Source organism: Oncorhynchus gorbuscha, unplaced genomic scaffold, assembly GCF_021184085.1.
Source record: "Oncorhynchus gorbuscha isolate QuinsamMale2020 ecotype Even-year unplaced genomic scaffold, OgorEven_v1.0 Un_scaffold_1251, whole genome shotgun sequence".
Lineage (NCBI taxonomy): Eukaryota > Metazoa > Chordata > Actinopteri > Salmoniformes > Salmonidae > Oncorhynchus > Oncorhynchus gorbuscha.
This window is the reverse complement of record NW_025746083.1, coordinates 100,146-107,075: the sequence shown is the minus strand read 5'-3', so window position 1 is coordinate 107,075 and position 6,930 is coordinate 100,146.

The following is a 6,930-nucleotide window of genomic DNA, read 5'->3' as shown; positions in this document are numbered from 1 at the left end:
GAAAGAGGGAGGGGGGGATATGGGGAGAGAAAGAGAGAGGGGGATATGGGTAGAGAAAGAGAGAGGGGAATATGGGGTGAGAAAGGGAGGGGATATTGAGAGAGAAAGAAAGAGGGGATATGGGGAGAGAAAGAGAGAGGGGATATGGGAGAGAAAGAGAGAGGGGGATATGGGGAGAGAAAGAGGGAGTGGGGATATGGGGAGAGAAAGAGAGAGGGGATATGGGAGAGAAAGAGAGAGGGGGATATCGGTAGAGAAAGAGAGAGGGGATATCGGTAGAGAAAGAGAGAGGGGGATATGGAGAGAGAAAGAGAGAGGGGATATCGGTAGAGAAAGAGAGAGAGGGAGGGATAACAGAGGAAGAAATGCGTGAGAGAGACTTGTGAACATAGAGATCCTATAATTATATTTAATGATGTGCTGATGAGATGCTATAATTATATTTAATGATGCGATATTGAATGTCTCAATGCAGAGGCAGTGCCCACAACACCACTACTCTACACACATCCACTACTCTACACACCACCACTACTACACACCACCACTACTACACACCACCACTACTCTACACACCACCACTACTACACACCACCACTACTACACACCACCACTACTCTACACACCACCACTACTCTACACACCACTACTACTCTACTCACCACCACTACTCTACACACCACCACTACTCTACTCACCACCACTACTCTACACACCACCACTACTCTACACACCACCACTACTACACACCACCACTACTCTACACACCACCACTACTCTACACACCACCACTACTCTACACACCACTACTACTCTACTCACCACCACTACTCTACACACCACCACTACTCTACACACCACCACTACTACACACCACCACTACTCTACACACCACCACTACTACACACCACCACTACTACACACCACCACTACTACACACCACCACTACTACACACCACCACTACTCTACACACCACCACTACTACACACCACCACTACTCTACACACCACCACTACTCTACACACCACCACTACTCTACTCACCACCACTACTCTACACACCACCACTACTCTACTCACCACCACTACTCTACACACCACCACTACTCTACACACCACCACTACTACACACCACCACTACTCTACACACCACCACTACTCTACACACCACCACTACTCTACACACCACTACTACTCTACTCACCACCACTACTCTACACACCACCACTACTACACACCACCACTACTCTACACACCACCACTACTCTACACACCACTACTACTCTACTCACCACCACTACTCTACACACCACCACTACTCTACTCACCACCACTACTCTACACACCACCACTACTCTACACACCACCACTACTACACACCACCACTACTCTACACACCACCACTACTCTACACACCACCACTACTCTACACACCACTACTACTCTACTCACCACCACTACTCTACACACCACCACTACTCTACACACCACCACTACTACACACCACCACTACTACACACCACCACTACTCTACACACCACCACTACTCTACACACCACTACTACTCTACTCACCACCACTACTCTACACACCACCACTACTCTACTCACCACCACTACTCTACACACCACCACTACTCTACACACCACCACTACTACACACCACCACTACTCTACACACCACCACTACTCTACTCACCACTACTACTCTACACACCACCACTACTCTACTCACCACCACTACTCTACACACCACCACTACTCTACACACCACCACTACTACACACCACCACTACTCTACTCACCACCACTACTACACACCACCACTACTCTACACACCACCACTACTCTACACACCACCACTACTCTACACACCACCACTACTCTACACACCACCACTACTACACACCACCACTACTCTACTCACCACCACTACTCTACACACCACCACTACTCTACTCACCACCACTACTCTACACACCACCACTACTACACACCACCACTACTCTACTCACCACCACTACTACACACCACCACTACTCTACACACCACCACTACTCTACACACCACCACTACTCTACACACCACCACTACTACACACCACCACTACTCTACTCACCACCACTACTACACACCACCACTACTCTACTCACCACCACTACTACACACCACCACTACTACACACCACCACTACTACACACCACCACTACTACACACCACCACTACTCTACTCACCACCACTACTACACACCACCACTACTCTACACACCACCACTACTCTATACACCACCACTACTCTACTCACCACCACTACTACACACCACCACTACACTACACACCACCACTACTACACACCACCACTACTACACACCACCACTACTCTACACACCACCACTACTACACACCACCACTACTCTACACACCACCACTACTCTACACACCACCACTACTACACACCACCATTACACTACACACCACCATTACTCTACACACCACTACTCCACTCACCACTACTCTACTCACCACCACTACTCTACTCACCACTACTCTACTCACCACCACTACTCTACTCACCACTACTCTACACACCACCACTACTCTACACACCACTACTCTACTCACCACTACTACTCTACTCACCACCACTACTCTACTCACCACTACTCTACTCACCACCACTACTCTACTCACCACTACTCTACTCACCACCACTACTCTACTCACCACTACTCTACACACCACCACTACTCTACTCACCACCACTCTACTCACCACCACTACTCTACTCACCACTACTCTACTCACCACCACTACTCTACTCACCACTACTCTACTCACCACCACTACTACACACCACCACTACTCTACTCACCACCACTACTACACACCACCACTACTACACACCACCACTACTACACACCACCACTACTACACACCACCACTACTCTACTCACCACCACTACTACACACCACCACTACTCTACACACCACCACTACTCTATACACCACCACTACTCTACTCACCACCACTACTACACACCACCACTACACTACACACCACCACTACTACACACCACCACTACTACACACCACCACTACTCTACACACCACCACTACTACACACCACCACTACTCTACACACCACCACTACTCTACACACCACCACTACTACACACCACCATTACACTACACACCACCATTACTCTACACACCACTACTCCACTCACCACTACTCTACTCACCACCACTACTCTACTCACCACTACTCTACTCACCACCACTACTCTACTCACCACTACTCTACACACCACCACTACTCTACACACCACTACTCTACTCACCACTACTCTACTCACCACTACTACTCTACTCACCACCACTACTCTACTCACCACTACTCTACTCACCACCACTACTCTACTCACCACTACTCTACTCACCACCACTACTCTACTCACCACTACTCTACACACCACCACTACTCTACTCACCACCACTCTACTCACCACCACTACTCTACTCACCACTACTCTACTCACCACCACTACTCTACTCACCACTACTCTACTCACCACCACTACTCTACTCACCACTACTCTACTCACCACCACTACTCTACTCACCACTACTCTACTCACCACCACTACTCTACTCACCACTACTCTACTCACCACCACTACTCTACTCACCACTACTCTACTCACCACTACTACTCTACTCACCACCACTACTCTACACACCACCACTACTCTACACACCACCACTACTCTACACACCACTACTACTCTACTCACCACCACTACTCTACTCACCACCACTACTCTACACACCACCACTACTCTACACACCACCACTACTCTACTCACCACCACTACTCTACTCACCACTACTCTACTCACCACCACTACTCTACTCACCACCACTACTCTACACACCACCACTACTCTACACACATCCACTACTCTACACACCACTACTCTACTCACCACCACTACTCTACTCACCACCACTACTCTACTCACCACTACTCTACACACCACCACTACTCTACTCACCACCACTACTCTACAATGGAGCAGGACATCTCTCTCTCTCTCTCTCTCTCTCTCTCTCTCTCTCTCTCTCTCTCTCTCTCTCTCTCTCTCTCTCTCTCTCTCATAAATGAGGGATACAACGTATCACCACGACTCTACAACGTACAGTACCTTCATAAAGTATTCACACATCATGACTTATTTCACATTGTGTTTCAGCCTGGATTTGACATGTATTAAATTGAGATGTTGTTTGTCACTGGCCAACACACAATACCCCAGAATGTCAAAGTGGAATTATGTTTTTTGGGAAAAAATATTACGAAGGAATTATTATAAAAACTGTAATGTCTTTGGTCAATAAGTATTCAATCCCTTTGTTATGGCAAGCCTATGTATGTTCAGAATAATTCCTTAATAACAAGTCACATTATAATAATCTGTGTGCAATAATATCAATCAATCAAATGTATTTATAAAGCCCTTTTTCCACAGCTGATGTCATAAAGCGCTGTACAGAAACACAGCCTGAAACCCCAAACAGCAAGCAATGCAGATGCAGAAGCACGGAAACCTAGAGAGGAACCAGTTATTTGAACAGAGGTTATTCAAATCAAATCAAATGTATTTATATAGCCCTTCGTACATCAGCTGATATCTCAAAGTGCTGTACAGAAACCCAGCCGAAAACCCCAAACAGCAAGCAATGCAGGTGTAGAAGCACGGTGGTTAGGAAGAACTCCCTGGAAAGGCAGGAATATAACTCCAATATAACTCCATTAGTGTACTGGTCAACTACTAGTCCTGTATTAGCAGACGTCTGCATCGCCACCCCTGTGTGTACAGGAGGCCTGTAGGACCTCGTAACCCACGGCTTGTATGTGAGTGAGACGACCAGGGCAAGCTAGGCTAGCTGGTAAGACCATTAGTTTACATCAAAGAGACAGATGACAACCTCCTGCAAGGAGAGGAGACAGGCGGAAAAGATAGATTAACACACACATACACACACAAGCGCGCGCACAACACACACTGACACACACACATACATAGATACACACGCAAACAGTTTTTTAAGGGTATCCATATTAGCCAATAACCACTGGGGGGGGGGGGGGGTCTTAACTCAGAGTGAAGCAAACATTAGTTCCCTTAGCTACCAGCTCTCATAGTTTCACGTCAGAATTAGATGTTGATTGATGTTTCTCAAACATAACATTTCAAAGTGTTTAAGGTTAAGTTTAGGCATGAACTCTGAATTGTTAAGGTTACGATCAGGAATATTAAAAAATATATTTATTTATTTCTCCTTTATTTAACCAGGTAGGTCAGTTGAGAACAAGTTCTCATTTACAACTGCGACCTGGCCAAGATCAGTGCGACACAAACAACACAGAATTACACATAGAATCAACAAACGTACAGTCAATAACAGAATATAAATATATATGTACAGTGTGTGAAAATGTAGTAAGATTAGGGAAGTAAGGCAATACATAGGCCATAGTGGCGATCAGGCATTAACAACAACTGGCTAAGGTAAGAGTTACGGTTTGGGACAGGCATTAACAACAACTGGTTAAGGTAAGAGTTACGGTTTGGGACAGGCATTAACAACAACTGGTTAAGGTAAGAGTTACGGTTTGGGACAGGCATTAACAACAACTGGTTAAGGTAAGAGTTACGGTTTGGGACAGGCATTAACAACAACTGGTTAAGGTAAGAGTTACGGTTTGGGACAGGCATTAACAACAACTGGTTAAGGTAAGAGTTACGGTTTGGGACAGGCATTAACAACAACTGGTTAAGGTAAGAGTTACGGTTTGGGACAGGCATTAACAACAACTGGTTAAGGTAAGAGTTACGGTTTGGGACAGGCATTAACAACAACTGGTTAAGGTAAGAGTTACGGTTTGGGACAGGCATTAACAACAACTGGTTAAGGTAAGAGTTACGGTTTGGGACAGGCATTATACAACTCTCTATCTCTATATTCAAACTTGCAACCTTCAGAATCAGAGGCAGATGCTTACGTCCATCCACCATCCCCGTCCACAACGCACCGAATTCTACTTGACCTGAAATCTACTTGAAGGTAACCGTGCTCCCTGTTGCCCCTTAGTGTCCGGTTTCCACGGCAACTCCCGACGTCTTCAGACATCGATGGACGTCGAATATATGACTTGTATCACAGGTGACCTGGCTGCCCTTAGACACAGGGATCTCTCAACTTCTCTCATGAATTATATTAATCAGAACCAAACAGCAGGTCCCTTAGACACCAGGGATCTCTCATCTCCTCTGATTAATTATATTAATGATACTAATCAGAACATTGCGCAGGGAAAATAAACAGGTTTCCAACGATGAGTGAAAGAGTGAGTGGGTAGCATAAACACATGAGAAACAGTTGAGATGCTTTGATAATATATTGGAGAAACATCCTATACTTTGCCAGGACACACACACGCACGCACGCACTCACGCACGCACGCACACGCACACACACACACACACACACACACACACACACACACACACACACACACACACACACACACACACACACACACACACACACACACACACACACACACACACACACACACACACACTTTTGCAGTGCATAGTTGCCCTTTGACATATTATCCCCCCATTGCCTGTCAGCATGAGGGATTACTGTGTGTGTGTGTGTGTGTGTGTGTGTGTGTGTGTGTGTGTGTGTGTGTGTGTGTGTGTGTGTGTGTGTGTGTGTGTGTGTGCGTGCGTGCGTGCGTGCGTGCGTGCGTGCGTGCGTGCGTGTGTGTGTGTGTCTGAACATCCTGTAAATGTCTATTCTCCTTGAATGTCAGCTTTTGAAAGACCAGGTAGCCAATTATATTTTGTACAGAGAAGTA